The following is a 17,864-nucleotide window of genomic DNA, read 5'->3' as shown; positions in this document are numbered from 1 at the left end:
CAATGATTTAAGATTTCAGCAGAAATGAAATCATTTTGCCTGGTAGATGATGGCAAGCTTTGAGGCTGTGCAATCTTGATTATACAGTTTTAACATGAAAAAACACCATACATCTAAAACTTCCTTCCTTTTTTTCCAAAACTTAACAATTCAAGAACACAGTTGCTTTCATCATCCATCATCACAATAATGGTGATGATGAAAAGACATATTAGCCACGCTTAAGTTATTTACTCGGAAAAGTAAGTTTTAATATGGAATTACTATAATAAAATTTGGGGACTCAAAAATAAAGGTTTTCATGTTACAGTCTGTTAGCTGAAATGTGGCAGTACAGATGTACCTAATAGTTCAGAGAAATCTGGAATCCTTATTGAGACCTAGGAATCCCAGTCTCAATTGCATTCAAATAAGCAGTTTTCACTGGGAATGTTATGGGTTTGCCAGTCAAACTGACATGAGAGAAGGTTCATTTCCACTCTTGAGGGGTTACACAGAATTGATGGAGATTTTTCATAATATGCTGTAGGCTCCTCATGTTGATGCTGTGGATCCAACAGCCAGGGACTTTTCTGTCCTTCTGACTCACCCTCCGGAGGAGCCCCAGTCTCCCTCTGTGGGAGTCTGGCAAGATGAGCTGTCTATTTTAGGGACTCAAGTTAAAGCTAAACAGGAGAGAATACTCCTACAGATACAGCAACTTCTTTTGCAAAGAGTGGCTGAACAACTGGACCATTTCTGCAATTATTTCTGCATTTTCCAGTTATATCATATACAGCCTCAGTTGTTTTGCAAACTCAAGTGAGAAGTGCAGTTAAATGCATACATGTAGACATCTATCCCAGCAGTGCAGCAATGAACTACCACTCAGTCAACCCCATGGCACTGCTCTTAGACCACTCCTCTCTTTAAATTCCAGTTTTACATCTATATTATTCTTTATGAAAGAAACAAATTACTCCCATAGCACACAGGCTTCTACAACGCAGTCATTAACCTCGCATAAGTGATGCTTGCCTGATGCTGTTTCCGACATATCAAAATCCCAGGACTGGAATACATGACCTCTTCCTTTTCCCTTCCCGCTAAAGGAAATCACAATACATTTTTTATAAGGTTGTATACTCCCACATAGTGAGGGAAAACATGGTGCTGCTCTTGTGTATATCTTATAAAAGAAATTCTTTTGTCAAAGAAGCCCCGCAAATTATAGCCTAAGGCATAAAAAAGAGATCTAGATCCCAACTCAGATTTAGATGTGAACACACTGTGATCAAAGATCTTGGAACTAGAGATAATTACACCCTACTGCAACGATCATTGCTGCTTTAAAAATAAATCAGGCTGGTTAGAATCTTTTCACTGAAAGCACTTCCAAAGCAAAAACAGGAGTTGGATCAAACACAATTTTAGGAAAATGTTATTTTTTAACTATTAAAAAAGATATTAGAAATTTCCAGGCACAATCTGGATTTTTGTATTAATTATATTTTCACTTGAAACAGAGGTAACATTGACATTTTGTTACCTTTAGAAATCTCCCACCAAACATTTCAAGTGAAAAAATTTTAAGCAGAACATGTTCAGTTAAAAATTTTACAAGAAAAAAAACAGCCTAAAAAAAAAAAAGGCATAACTGGAGAAAACTAAGATTCTAAATTCATAAAAATAGGATTAGCTTTTATTTATAAAAGTACAGGTTTTAAATAGACATCAACTTAGTGCTTTAAATGTGTGAGTCCAACATATTGTCACCAGTATGACCATAACTACCGTCATTGCTGAAACTGACTGGTGACATACTGGTGTACCAAAGTGTTAATGTCTCAACACATGAGTTAAGGAAAAGGTTGCTATCATGCACAATGCATGTGTCTTATAAATTAGGTGGATGAAAATCAAAATCCCTTATTACTGTAAGCACAAAATTACAGGGATAAATTTAGAAACTACTTTCGATTTTTCAGTATTCCTACACCATTAATCCCTCTCTCTGCTTCTCCTATTATTACCATATTAAGTTTATAAGCCTATAGCCAGAAGAACAGTCACAAACAGAGTCCGCTGGTAACTAATATAAATAATTTATTTCAATTCTGAGTTTAATCAATATACGGCCCAATTTTTCTAGCTGTATTTTCTTCCATGCATAGAAAATGCACAGAATTTCAATGGCCATTTCAGAATCCTTTTTAAAAATTGAACACTAGGGATCGTATTTTCCAAACCTGCCCAGTCTGTCTCTTCTAATTAATGATGTGGTGCACTAAAATAGATTGCTGTGTATTTTGCAAAGTGTTGCTTGAAGTTTGACTTGTATGACTGCCATTGGCTTTCACGGCTGTTGCCATGAAAACTCCAAATCATTATAAAAAAAAAATAGATGTCTGTACAGCAGAATAAAGGCAGAAGTTGTAAATAACATGCCAAGAAATGAATATGCCTAAGTAAGCATGCCATCACTGCTATGTACCAAAGATTGCTCCTCCAAACGGAGCTCCAGCCAAGAAGAGAAATGGCGGTGATGAGTTCTTGTGCCATTTCACCCTCAGCCTTGAGCTCAGCAGCAGAAGTAGCACCAGCACCTTCTGAAACTGTTTAACAGAACGGAGAGCAATGAGTCATTTCGCAGAAGTCAAAAACCGATCAGCTGAGAAGAGCTTTTGATCACAACTCCTTCTGTGGCCCCTCCTTGGCCATAGACCACCAGCTCACCTTGGTGTCCCCCGTGAGAGGGCCAGTGGCCCACAGAAGCTGGCAGCTTCCACAAGAGCAATGCGCGACTGCAGATTCTTTTGCTGGTGGATCTATTCATAAATGAGTTCTGTTTAAAACCGTCCAGCTGCAGAAACTTGGCAAGGGGACTGCTCCGCAACACAAGCACTAACTCAGTTGTCACTCTGGATATGGGGCTTTTACACAGTGTGACATTTGCACTGATGGATGAGGTACCCAAACAGGGTATCTATGTAATAAATGCATATGAGTGAGTAAGCACATTTCATTCCCAAACAAAAATCATGCCTAGGAGAACAAGAAATCAACAAACACATTAGGGAAATGAAAGGTCACAGGAGGGAGCTTTTCTCGTTAACCCTTTAAGTACCGAGAAGCTGAAAAGAGTAGTCACTTAGTCAATGTATGGAGAGCTAAAGGTCTCCATTGCTGCCTTCCTTCCCATCCATACCAGCATCTAACAACAGTGTACGCAGGGATTTCTGATACTGCAAAACGATTTATGTCTTAGCGTAGGCAAGAATCACTGAGATCGTTACTGACAGTAGTCAAGATCTGAAATATTCTGGCCTGTTGGTTATAGCTTTAGCTTCTGGCAATGAGCCATAGTATACAGCAGAGGTGCAGCAGTATTACACCTCTATTAGTATATGCATGATATAATTCAGCTGGTGTCTTATGTAAATGACCCACAAAGGATGAATGTATGCTCTGCTGGGTGAAAACTTGCCTGTCGCACATGCTACATTATCAGTGGCCCTGGCCTGCCCGCTGGGTTCCTCCTAAATCCCTCAGGGTTTGTTCCACTAACGCAGCACATCTACCCGTGTGCAATCTGCTAAGCCACTGTTTGGACACTATTGCTAGGGAACTCTGATGTCCTTTTTAGCTTGGGTTACAAGGCAAAGCTTCACATATAGCCAATGCCTCTCTCTTTTCGGATCCAAATGCCCTCAGGGCCTCAGTATGGTGAGTTATCTCTGTTTCTGAAACAATCCGCCATATTTACTTCACCACCGCATATCTTTCTGATAATGTTTCTTCCTGCAGATCATGAAGAGAAGCCTGGCTTTCCACAGCTCTCCTAAATTCCCAGCCACCGCAGGTCACCTATCCTTTTCTTCCCCTATTTTCTGCCTGCCATTTCAATGGCTTCTTGGAGAGGGGCAAATTCTCTCCCTTCTCCTCATCAGCCCATGGTCTTCCTCTTCCTCATCCTGCTAGCCGAGGCAGGAAGGGAGCACAGGACCGACAGCAAAGTGAGGGCAGAGCTACTTGTGACACAGCAGCAGCGCTTTCTGAAGTGTGCTATGCCCCAGAAAGCTCTCTCCAGCCATCGGGTGGTCCAGGATCCATAATTTGAGACACACTGACGGGGAGAAACAGGCTTTCTCTGTTCTAGTCCAACACCATTTGGTGTTTTCTCTTACAGGCTGTTCTCTCCACCTCACTGCACAGAGAAAACACCCCAGAGTATCCTGTTCAGAGCCACTTCCTTACCCTACATCCCAGTGGATGCAGCTTCTGAAAGGAAGCAGAGTCGGCAAGGATGGAGTGCTTTTGGGAATCATTCCCAGCATATGGAGACTGCATTCTGCAGCAAGCAAGGGCAGTTCCCTCAGCAAGTGGAAAATGGGCTTCACCTCCCTGTGGTCTCACTGTGGTTTGCTTCCCTTGCGATATTATTTTTGAACAGCAGGCAGGAGCTCTGTGTTTCTTGTTCTGTTTAGTAAATCCAATAACCAAACCTGGCCCACTTCTGGGTGGTCCTCGCGAAATACCAGAAAACCACGCCAAGGCCATGTGATATAATAATCATAAGAAATACAGGGATTGCTTTGACAGATACCTCAAAATCAGTTTTTCAAGAAATGGGATGTTTCAACTAATGTGTCCATTCCATTTGGGGTTTTTTTTTCCCCTATTCCTTTTACTTATTGAGTGCCTTTGTTCTTCATTCTGGTAAGCCAGAATTACCAGCCTGGAAAATGAAGATCACTGATGCATGATGCTTAACTTGCTCTTAGGCTGGGAGACGTTACACTACACAAAATGCCTTCCAGGTTAAAGAATTCAGATCTGAATTGCTAGGCAGACTGACTGCTTTCATGACCAAGAATAAGAAAGAGAGATGCAAAAAGCCAGCCACTAAAGCCCAAACGTAAGCATGGTTTCCTTTTATTTTCCTGAATACTTTGTGGGTAAAGTTAGTGCTGAAGGACTAATCTCAGTGCACAGGGCCAGCTTCAACCTTGCCAGGCGGTACGCCTGCCCACACACCCGCAGCTCTGCCAGCGGACTTCACTTGCAGCAGCAGCCACCGCCGTCCTACCGCGGGGCCCCTGCGCTCGCCGTTTGCCAATGTGCTTCAGCCATGACTTCCAGTGCCTGCGGTCCAGCTCCGGCCCTCCTCGCTGACATCTGCCCCAGCTCCATGAGCATCCATGCTGCCCTGCCTCTAGAATTGCTTTTGGAACGTATCAGCCCACCGGGGCAGAGATGGGGGATGTGAGATGGGCTAAGGGAAAGGAAATAATCCGAGTCCCTTCTGACCTTGCAGAAGGAGGGGCACAGTCAATCATCTGCCAGTTCATCTCCCTGCACATTGGGGATATCCCTAAACATGCTTAACTCAGAGGGAAAATAAACATTATATCTTACCACTAACACATTCCTTCCCAGCTACCAACTATTAATGATGTTATACTTAACTAACATTTTTTCATTCACAGTTTTTTACAACTGCATTGTATATATGCACAGTCATTTCTGGAGAGGATAGGAACCCAAGTCTCTTCAGGTCGAGAGGACAGGCTGGTCAGAGGCACTGTAGTTTATTCCTGTTCTGATAGCAATCAAATTAATAATTATTTGGAGCAGAAAGGCTCTTCCTTCTTAAGGGCCCGATCCACATCACATTATGTCAGATGAACTTTGTTCTTTTCTTCAGCTGCCTGTGCAACAGCGCCTAATTGGGCATCTATGCTCTTATTTGTCACTGCCCTGATTTAATTAATTGCCGTAGGATTAAAAATACTGGCTTAATTCATGCTCACATAAATATTAATCATTCTTGTCTCTTTTCATAAACACAGGCGCTAATTCAAGTATCATAATTTTACACAGCAAACATAGCCAAAAATGTGATAAAGGAGAATTTCATGATCAGAGGTTGGCCAATACAGAAACATAGCACAGCAACATGACCAAAGCAGAACAGTGTGATTGATTTTCCTCTTCCTTTACTCCCAGCTGCTGCGATTCGTGTGAAATCTGTCTCAAGACAATGGGATCCCACGAAGGGAGCAATTGGTGCCGGGAAGAAGCAGTCAGCGTTAAAGGGGATACACATCCTCCCTCTCCTCCTGGCATGGATATACATCTGGATAGACAGTCATTGCACTCCTGGACGCCCTGCCATTTCCTCATGATCTGGGAACCCAGCTGCTAAGCTGCACTTACAGAGATGCTCAGGGTTAAATAGGCACACCCCGACCCTCCCAAAACCTTCATCCCACTGTCACCTGGCACTTCACAATCCTGCTAGCTTTCTTTTGCCACGCTACTTTCTCACAGACCTGCCTCTGTTCTCCCAGCATGTAAATAATGTAAAAAAGACTGTTCTCTTTGTATTCAATTAGAGAGTGAAAATGGTTTTGTGGTTAATGGACCAGGTGGGGACTCAGGAGATGTGACTTCAGTTCCTAGCACTGCCACACGCTTCCCGCACGACCTTAGCTTCCCACACAGCCCTGTTGCATTCACCCAAGCCAAAAGGAGAGTAACAGAGCAAGTGTGATTTCAAACAGCAGGCCCAGGGTGCCAAACCCACCAGTCATCAAAAGACCTGGTACCAGTGACACCAATAGGCTGCTGCCCACACACGGCTTTGTGCAATCATCGGGGTCACAGCCTGAGCGGAGCACGGTGCGGTGCCATCCCTCCTTCTCTTCAGCAAGAAAACTGCACCACAGTATTCCTGACTACAATGATTTAGTGTCTGTTCCCTTGCACTGCACTGAACCAAGCCAGCCGGGGCGCAGGGAAGCCTAGGACAAACTGCGATGAAGGGAGCATCACCATGAAGACAGAGAAAGGTTTGTATAACTGCAAAGGCAAAAGGTCAAATCCTTTATTAAAAAAAAATCTGTAAACAATTAAAGTAGCCACGAATATGGGAGGTATGAGTGCAGGCATTAATATTTAGGGGAGTGGAGGAAGGAAGACAGAGAGATGAAAGCTGAACACCTTTTTGAACCTCAGCCAAAGCTTTATCAACCGTATAACTAAGAGAACACATCCTGCTCAGCGAGACATGTATTCACCCTGTTTCATTACATTCTGTTCTGTCCTCAGTCATGATGGATCCTGCTGAGACTCGTGTTTAACAGCTCCTTCCTGGAGTGGCTCGAGCAACAACAAGAAAAAAAATATTGTGAAAGTCACACCCCATTGAAATTGCATCCTAAAGGGACCTGGCGAGTGCAGTAATTACCAGAATGACTATGAACACCAGGGCCACACTTGGCTCAGAGACTGCTGTACATGTTAAAATTAAGAAGGACTTTAAGCAGATGCAAGAAAAGTGGAAATTAGGGACCAAAGTGTAGGCACAAGAGCGATTCATCATTCCTGATAAGGAGCCATTAGGCTGGATTTTGATGGGAGCAGAACCCGGGGAAGCTGGCCATTTTAAGCTTACAAATGCAGTGTAATCCCCGACTGTTTTCAGATAATGGAAAACTGCATTAACCTTGTAATGCTTCCCTGGTGACTCTATCACCCTCTTACAAGCCTCTCAGCTACTTTTTTTGCACCCTCTGATTTCTCCAGATTCTGATTTCTATGCTCTGGGGCCAATGCAAAATGCCTTGGTACACGAGATCAGAATCCAGCTCCTTGTTATTTCAGCCGGAACAAGATTTCTGGCTTGTTTTAGCCATCAGGATAGCCTTGACATGCTTTGACTTGCCTGCACCAAAAATGTAAACAGCAGCGCTAAGTACAACAATTAACGTTGTGTCTCTGCAGATGTTTGTTTCCCTTGAAGGAGCTTGGAATTTGAGTGGGGAAAAGCAGGGTAGGCAGCGAACAGAGGCTAATGCAGTCTGGGGCAAACTTCCCAACTGCAGTTTTATAAACAGCTCAAGCTTCTCCCCTTTCTATCAGTGATGTCACTCCTAACCTTATAGCGGGCTGCGGCATTGCGATCCATCATCTGCCAGCTGCTATTCCTTCCCCACCATAAAGCAGGAGGCACGTGGTGTGTAAAGGCGGCTGGAGTCTTGAAGTGTTTCAGTTTCATGTGAATGGAAGCCAATAAGCTTCAGATTCCCTGGATTTTTCATACAAATTATCTCACCCAAGTCTGCAGATAATGCTGTCTAACAGTTGTAGGTTATAATTTCCAAACAGCAAGATAACCTTCATCATCAAGCAAAGGCAAAAATGCCATTAGCAGATAGAGAGGTGATTTAACTCAACCCAGCCATTTGCTCACGAGTCTGAATTTATGTCACCAGCTGTGATGAAATGAGTGTTTTCTTAGATAGATATGGACGACTAACACAGCGCAGAACTCAGCAATCTTCAAAGGACTCTGAGTTTTAAATTCTCTGGCTAAAGTCAAACATTTGTCTTTCTTATCACTTTCACTCTAAGGATGTGTTTTTGCAATATTACATCAGGTTAATTTGCCAACAGAAGAGGCCAAAATGTGACGTCCAAGAGATGAATGCTGCCTTCACTTACATGACAGTAACCCATCAGCTGCACTGGAATTACTCTGGGTTTCCAGTGAAGGACTGACAGCAGGACCATAACACCCTGCTAGAACATTTCTTGTATCATCATTGCAAGAGCTCTGTAAATCCAGCGCTTTCCAGCTGAGACATTTCAGATGAGAGCTCAAAGTTGAGGTGATCAAACCACTAGCGCAGAGGTGGCCAAACAATGAATAACAATAGGACATTCGCCTTCCTTCCTCTGTCCAAAAAATGTGTTAAGTTAGAGTAATACAAAATGTAGAGGTATTCTGTGTCCAAACCTATTTTGTCTGCAGTTAGACCCTTTCACAACATGAGTGCTGTAGGCTTTGGGAACAGGACATATTCTTTAACAGCTCACCTGCATTTTCTTGTTCTCTTCTCAAATGACAGCACCTTGGATGCTCTTGTATCCTCCTTTAAACTGTTTCTGAGCCAATCCTGTACGATTGCTTGCGGTACTGCTCTCATCCCTCAACAGGCCATGAAAATCAAAGCAAATTTCATTTGCTTTGGAAGCAGATGCCTTGTGAAAAAGCCTCTGTCTGTTTAGCAGCATGGCAGATTCATTCCTCCTGCAGTCAAAAGGTTATTTTAGTGAGGTCACACAGTCAGAAATTGGCCAATTGAATACTCACCAAAGAATCTCTGCAAAAGCCTGATGTAATTCTACAGGACAGAGAAGTACCTTCAGCATCAGGTAGAATACTAGAGCATCTCATTATTCAAACAGTGAAGTGGTTTCACTGCAGTACATTGTTATTATTATATACAGCAAATGTTGCTACATCAGTTTTACTTTCCTGTAGCCTCCCATGGGGCTCACAGCAAAAGCAAATGAAGTGAGCAAAGAATGATTGTGGTCACCGGACTCCTTCAGGCGTAGGAAAGGCTGAAGCTGACTGGCTTTTATGCAATACATGACTACAAATCCAGAGCTGGTCGTTTGCCACTTTTCTACCAAGATAAACAAAACATGCCCCTACTCTGTGCATGTAATTTTCCACAATGCCATGAACTCTGCAGGTGACAGCCTGGGCAAGGGAACAGAGCCAGCTCTCTGCACACACGCTGATTGGATTTCAACACACAATTGTGACAGATGTGGATATTTTTCAAAGCTATCTGTATACTGGAGGATTTGAAATGTTTCTTACCTGAGGCTACCTGCCAATAACTACTGCTATTCTTTGCAGCTGCAAACACCTTCAGAATGAAGGCAAAGTTCCAACTAAGCCTGATGTTCAAACTCCGGCTCCAGCTTCAAGGTATGTGAAGAATTCGATCAACCTACTCATGCATCTTGTTGAACAAAGATGAGTTGTTTTTCATGCCCATAGTTTCTGGACAGTTGTGTCAAGCTTTTTGCTATACCTAGCCAAAGACTTGCCTAAACCCAGATGCATCACTAGGTTAGTGAGACTAAGTCATGCCAGCGTCTCCACAGTGACATTAAAGGGAGCAACATCCTTTGCATCACAAATAGCCACCTTTGTGGCTTGAGACAGATGGGTCAGCTGGGAATACCTAGGCAAGGATGACCAGAAGGTTTCTGCAGAGAAGACGCTAAAGAAAAGCACCCTAGCACAGTGCATTTAGCCATCACTAACACTTATCAAGTGCATCATTTGGAACAAAAATAAAAGTAGCTGTAACTCCAGTCTCTGCATTCCCTGTCTTCAAAGAGCTTCCAAAGGCAGCTTGAATTCTTCATCCTTTTGCTAGCATGCTCGGAGTGACATTAGAAGCCACTTCTGGCACTAGCTGTTATCACATCCCGGTAACTGCAGCCCCCAGCTAGCCACATGTTGGCAGCAGGAGAGGAACGCAGCTGTAACACTATCTGACACACACCCAGAGAGTTTGTGCAGCCCCACTCACAACTCCACTACACAACGGATATCAGCCCTACACACTAACTATAGACTTGCTGAAACATTATCATACATGAAGGACTAATTAGGTGTGCTGGGCCATTAGCCATCTCTGAACATTGACTGATGAAAAACATAATTAATGGCAGCTTTCATAAACAGACTCCAGAATGGTGAATTAAATTAAAAGGAAAACAGCTGTTGCTAATGGAAATAAGGACCATTTCTTGATTAAAATATCTGCCTGTCTTTCTGTGGGAGTTTTTCCAGAATGGTGGGATGGAAGAGTGTAACAAGATCTGGGAGCAGAGAATCTGCAAAGCTTCCTGCTGAAGAAAACACAACTTCGCTGGCTGATGAGTCACAATGTTTTGCTTTTGCAGATTTGAGTAGGGGAAGGAGCTGTACAATTGCCTTGTTCATCTCACTGCCAGTCTAAATGGCTTTATAAACCTTGGAGATCAACCTTGACATAAAAGAATCCATTTCAGCTTTAACATAAGATAATATTTCATATTACATGAACCCGCAGATATAGGAGGGTCTAGATTTCAAAAGCTACTTGCTAAAGCCCTACATACTAGTACAGAGCTCTGAATCCAGAAGACAACATCTCCACAAATCTCACTTAAGCACATATATTGATTCTGACACCAAACTTCAGCAATGAATGCATGGCTGAGAACATCTATCAGAGGGAGACTTCCACCCGGAGAGAGCCACTATGGACTCAGTAAAAGTTTGCTGACATAAATGAAAGGGTCTGAAGGATAGAAAATGTCAGAATCAAGATTTCTTCAGGTCATGAGGCCTTTTCTTCATGCTGTGATGACTCTGATCCTCTCTGACAAGTAGTACTGCAGGAGGAACCTACAGTGTGGAACAGTTAACATCCAGATTTTTATAGAAACTGAGCAACACAGCTTCATCTGCCTCCTACCGTCTTCTCTGTGACAGAAGTCACACACCTGTGGGGTGAAAGTCTTCTTTCTGAGCCCCTGAAGTCATTTACTTTTACATTTACTTAATTTAGCGTAAACATTTTCAGTGTGCTTCCAACTGCCATTGGGACTTGTGTGTCATCAGATGTGGCCTTCTCAGTTTTACCCTGTGCGTTTCAGTGTGTCCTCTCCAAGGCACACAGACGCTTTAGTCTGTCTTCATATAAAGTCTTGAATCACGGGTTTGATTCTCTGGGTGGGCCCTGAGCACTGCGTGTTACAGATTAATACTGGTACTTAACTGTCGACCAGCTCTTTGTAGATTTGCACCCCATTCTGTACCTGGGGCAGGAGATCCTCCGCTCTGCCGCACCTACTCCATCAGTCTTGCTCTGCCTTGTTCAAAATGATAGATCTTTTCCATCACTCTGATGCCTGAGAGCTAAGCCCTGGAAATCCTGTGCCCCATGAAGCCCGCTGACAAGGAAATACATGCTCCATACCACCTGCGCCTTGAGGAATGAAGGCATATGAAAGGCTGCGTTCAGGCTGCTTATCAGATTCAAAGTGGAAACTAAAGAGAGAGAAAGGTCTGAAAGATGAGCCAGCCAGGAATGCCTGTTGCTTTCACCTTTGATCCACGTGGTGCTTTGATGTGGTATTTCAGTCCTTCAGACAAGGTAACTTATCCCAGTCTGCAGCTCATGGCACCTCCAATGGATATAAATGAGGCAGCAAGCCGTGCTCTTAGGCTCTCACTGAGGCACTGCCAGTTAGCAATATAATTCAGTCCCAGCTCCCTTCCCATCCCCATTTTTTTCTCTGCCTGCAGAGTCTAAATGGAAATTCCCTCAAATAAATACAAAAGCACTTGATGTTCATCTAATGGCATTTCAGGGAAAGGAAGCATGAAACCACACAAGTTATTAATCTCCATAAAATGGTTTTATCAGAGGCCCAGAAGACAATTCCTTAGCCTGAGGAGGTCTGATCTTCCTCGTGAGATGTAAACGCATGACATTATGTGCAGAATGGGTGCTGCTTAAGAACCCAGATAGATACAGAGCAGGCATGTGGGAACGATCAGCATAAAACATTTCTTTTTAATGATGTGCACACTTCTGCTCCTTTGAGGGAGAACAATATGTGCACTGAATACTGCAGCACATTCTTCTAGTGATATGGAGGTCTTGATCTGCTGGTGAGGGCTCAGACTGGAGACATTATTTGTATCACTGACTCAGCCAAAGGTTGCCTCTCCATGGCTTACCCTCACTCAGCCTCCCTGTGCCAGGGTTTTCCCACCTGCAAAATGGAAACAAAGTTCATGTCCAGGGGTTCACCATCTGGGCAATGAGCTGAGCTAGAAAACCTGGCTCCAAAGTCCCTGGGGTTTCTCTCTGCAGTGAATAGCAGCATGGAGTTTATTTTCTCACGTAAGATTATCCCTGTTTCTTCTTTCCCTCTCACAATAGCACCAAAGTGAGCCTGAACTCCCGAAGCCAGGATGACTGAATCATGTTCAAAGGAGCCCAAAACCAGTACGGGAATGCAGCCTTTCTTGCCAGAGGCCTGGGTATACAGCATGCTGAGTGGGAAAGGTTCTTTCAGGCTCAGCTGCTGCAGTCTGAGGTAGTGGCACTGGAGCCGATCACTGCTCTTCCGCTGGAAGCTGCTGTCACAGCCCGGCAGCTATCACAGAAATCACAGCTCACAGCCACTGCAGTTCACAGTTCATTGTCATAAATTAAATCACCAGCGTAAGGTAATACAGCAGACTGGGAATAGCAGAGGCCGAGGACCTGGCAGATATTTGTGCCTCTCTCCCCTTCCATTATGAAAACAGAGGCTTATACCTTCTCCACCCCAGGAAGATTTGGCACAGTTTGGCTGTCAGAGTCCCAAGCAGCTCGCTGGAGGTCAGGCAGGAAATGTGTGTCAGCACAGATCGTCGTGCAGGGTGTTGGATTTGCACCTCGGGAGCCCAGGCAAACGCCCCGCCATGAGACTAACCTTTTCCTCCGAGCAGGGGCTGGCTGTAAGCATCAATCCCAAGCCCTTCAGTTACCACCGCCGCTGCCTGCCAGGCATGCGCCTGTCAAGCCGCCTTGCGAGCAGCTGGCACGTGGGTTAAGAGGAGCATTATTCTGTAGTTGCCTTTCTAAAGCCCTGTTGAAAAATCTGTCCCAAAGAACAAAAGGAGAGGTATTAGTTTAAACAAGCACTCCTTAACATGCACATGAAACAAGCCCTGGAAAGGGAGCAGAGCTGGAGCTATTCTTACTTGCTACCTCCTGTGCAGGCTTTAATTGCACATTATTCATTAATCCTTTGCTCTTCAGAGCAAACAGATCCGTTTCAAGACACTTGTGTTACATAAACAACCAGAAACCCTTCTGGATGAGTGTGTGTGTAAACACCCACCCAAGGGAGCGTCGCAGACATGTCGGAGATTCTCGTTTCCCTGTGCAAGTGCTGTGCTTGAACTGACAGAAATTAGTAGTCGTTGCGTGGCTTTGTTGGGCTGGTTTTGAAATTGGTTTTACAAAATCTGCATGGGAACCCAAAGATAATTGCCTAGCTCCTGGTTAATTTAGGAACAGAGACACTCTCAGGAGTGGCACTTGGAGGGAGGCAGATATTTGCAGGACTGCTCTGAGCTACAGGAGGCATCTCGCCGAGGCATGGTTCATAACACAGTCCCTGGCAGGAGGGAGATTCCTCCTCTCACCCACCAGCTGTTTGTGTCTGCTGCCACCCCCGTGTGCTTGCTCTGCTGTCAGACCATGCGTGGATTAGATATGCAATTCTTGGTCTACAAATATTAGCACTCACTGCAGTGTTACAGTTTCACGGTCACTCTACAGAAAGCATCATTCTGGCACTGGGGCCATGAAAACAGAAAGAAATTAACAAATGAGCTGCAGGAGAGGGCGAATTCTCCTCATCCAGGGCTTTGATCTCTGTAACACAGCTGCCATCTTGCTTAAAAAAAGAGAAAAGTTATCTGGAAACAGAAATGAGGGAGCAAAAGGTGAAGAAGCAAATGCAGGGAGCACAGAAAAGTGTTCACAGGTCTCTGTCGTGCTTGGACCGCATGTTCAGGAGAATCAAACACAAATGCAGCTCTGTTGTTCTTTGATTCAGTAGGAATGAACCCTGGTCCTGCGGGGAGGAGGACGGGGTAACAGGCAATTGGTGCAGCAGGGAGACATTTCGAGCTGGATCTGGAGCCAGAGTAACTATTGGCCAAAGTCATCTCTGCTATAACACTGCCAAAAGCAGTTCAGCATTCTTCACCTCCCTTGAGCTTCACCAGCGACAAACCTGGCTGGGCTGTGCTCAGCCCGGATAATCCAGCTGTGGAAGGACCCAAGCTCAGCAAACCGAATGGCCTTGCGGGCACTTGCCAACCTGACACGTCTGAGTTTGTGAACTGCAGATGGTGCTGGCCCGTGTATTTCATTTTCCCTCGACATCCCCAAGCAAAGTGAGTCAAGCGTGCCTTACCACAGCGCCTGGGAGACCGCGGGCAGGAAGGGATCGAATTTTCCAGTTTTGCCTCAAGCGTGTCACCACATCAGCAGACAACTCCTTTGCCTAATGCCAGTGTATTGTGTGTCACCTCATATTTCACACAATACAACACAGTCCAGTGATGCAAGTCCCTTCTCCTGCCGGCTGACCAGTATTTATGGAGATAGCAATTACCAGGAAGGCAGGATTTAGGGCACGTAAGGGCTGGTGGTGGCACAGAGCCCTTGCTACTGGTGGGTGGGATTCCTTTACCTCTCCCTGAATTCCTGCCAGGCCACTCAGCACATCTCCAGCCACAAGAAGTTTGCAGCTGTTTTGGTTTGAAGCACCAGAGGAGGGGGAGAAGCGGGGGAGGCTCTATCAGCTCTTCCCAGGGAATGCGGTTCAGTTCCTCACACCTCATCTTTGGTCAGGAAACTGAGATGGGGATAGGCAAAGCTGCTGAGCCTACTTAGACAGAATACCTCAAGAAAATACGCGGAGCCAAATTATGTCCCATTAACTTCTCCCAGCCCACCATCTTCCACAGCTATGCTGCAGGGAAAGCGGGTCAGCATTTGGACCATTATCTTGGGCCCCTGCTACTGAACACCTCCCGCTCTCTCGCATGCTCTCATTCGCAATGGTGGGGAAAGGCAGTGCTGTTAGCTGGGACACTGAAGCACCAAGAATAACCCAGATCCAGGTACCCTAAATCCCACTGTGGTCCTTGTACTCAGTGTTTCCTGCTGGCCGAGTACTTCTGATGGCCTCTTCTATGGATTTTAAGAGGGACACAGCAGGCAGAAGCCAGGGTGGATATTGCCATGCAAGGAAAATGGGGTGGCTGTGTCAGGGTAACCAGCCAGCCTGGACTGGCACAGGCTGGATCCAGCCCTCTCTCAGGTACAATAATTTGGACATCGGTCTCTTTTTTTCCTGCAACTTAGCTCAGGGCTCCAAGAATCCTGAGCCCTCTATGGTCAACGGTAGATGTACCCCAAGCATGGGAAGATGTGACTACCCCTGCAAAGCACAGACAAAGGGCACTGGACTACCTTTCCCAACAGGGATACAACAAGGACAGCAGAGCACAGAGATGGGGCCATACACCCTGGAGACCACAGAGCCTCCCAGATCAGCCTATACATGGCAGCGCAGAGGTGGGAGATCGAAGTAACCCTCTGCCCACTCTGAGCACTGCTGCCATCATTCACAGTGCGCTGGATGATCCTCTCTCAGCAATGGGGGTGAGTGGGGAGTTCAGGGCGCAGACGATTGAAGAGGATATTCACTACTGCTGCAGACCAGCTGGAGCCCACAGGCAACAGCTGAAGGGTCCTGGCCTAAAGCCAGCCACTGGGACATCAGTGGGAGGTAAACTAGTTGAGCCTGGGCTGCATGAGTCATCCAAGGTCAGACATCCATGTCTTCAGAGGGCTCAGACGAGGATAGCTTGGAGAAAAATTGGTTGTCAAATCAGCATCATGCTCCTTTGCCTCAGTTTCTTCAAACTGGGGACAATAAGATGTGTTCCTGTGAGGCCTTGCTCTGTGGAATGGAAGTTCACAGATGGTGGTAAAAGTGTTTCTGGAGACACTGTAATTCTTTTATCTGAGCAACAGGAAGAAAAGAGAAAGAAATGAGAGCAGTTCCTTTCTTGGAGCTGCTGTTCTGCTGTTCCTTGCAACCCCTTTGTTTTGATTTCACATGTATGGTTTGTACTTTTTTTTTTCTTTTTTTTTACTGTGATGCTATTTAAGGCAGAAAAGGGATTTCATCATCTCCCCATGGCCATTCTCAGCTGCAGCCCTGACCCCCCTCCCCAACTTGCTCCACTTGGTCTAATAAACTTTTTTTTTTGCTTGGTCTAGTTTCCTTCCTTGTGCTCTTACATCATCTTTGTACTTATCTCAGATTCTAGCATTTCCCATTTCTAAGCACCTCTGAGAATAGCAATAAACACCACGTACAGCAGTATCTTGGCATAATACGTCAGCTGCAAGCAGCAGTCGTAAGTGACAGAAAACCGTTCTGGAAATCTACGATTCCTTCTTTAGAGGATACCCACTTGCTAGCCACTTGGCACCAATTCATTAAGAAAATCAGTATTTACAGTTCCTGATTCTACAGGAAAATCTAGGCCAAAAAAGTGAAGATTTGTTAAGTAGGAACCTGCTCTTATGTGCCCTCTGCTGCTCCCAAATGGCATTGAAATTAGCAGGGTCGTTCCTTCTTTCCCTCTCGTTTCAGAATGATTTATGGTTAATGCTATTCATTACAAAGCAGAGTCAGACTACTTCTGTGCAAGATAATACTCATTATGCAGACTTCTGACTGGATTTTTTTCACTATTTCATTGATTATTTTTACATTGTAATGTGCGAAAACCTATTCATATCTTTATTAGCCTGACTTGTTTCCTGCGTTTATGAAAAAGATCTTTCTTTGATAACAGTTGTTATTGCTGGAATGAATGTCAGACCATGATCTACTGTAATATATCTTTTTGAATTGCCTTCTCTAATTTTATTACTTGAAAAAAACAACACCTAATTTAAAGAGATAAAGCCTTCTGGAAGTGGAACATTGCCACTAATTAGGATAACAAGAACATAGGTATGAGTTGCTGGGGATACTGGAGTCTAAGCTTCTTTTTCTAACACAAGCATAGGCATCTTTTTCTGGCACAGTCTTCCTTCTTTTTCTGAAATTCTGCTGCTTTGGGGGAAACTATTGACACTAATCTCCTTATCTATGATTCCTTTAGGAAAAATGCTGACCAGGACTCAGCAGCTCCAGATTCAGGTCCTGGGTTTGCTATAAATACCCTGTGCGACCTTGAGCAAGCCACTATTGTTCTGTGACTTGGTTTTTCCGTCTGTAAAATGGCAGTAATGATGAATCCTGTGGTTTATTGCCAGCTCTTACATTATGCATATCTGCAGGGGAACTGCTCACTGAATCTCTTCATGGCTTGGTTCCTCATCTCTAAAAGAGGAATAATAATACTTCCCTTGTCTACTTATTTT

Source organism: Harpia harpyja, chromosome 1 (assembly GCF_026419915.1).
Source record: "Harpia harpyja isolate bHarHar1 chromosome 1, bHarHar1 primary haplotype, whole genome shotgun sequence".
Classification (NCBI taxonomy): Eukaryota; Metazoa; Chordata; class Aves; order Accipitriformes; family Accipitridae; genus Harpia; species Harpia harpyja.
The sequence above is the reverse complement of the archived record's forward strand: the minus strand, read 5'-3'. Positions refer to the sequence as shown.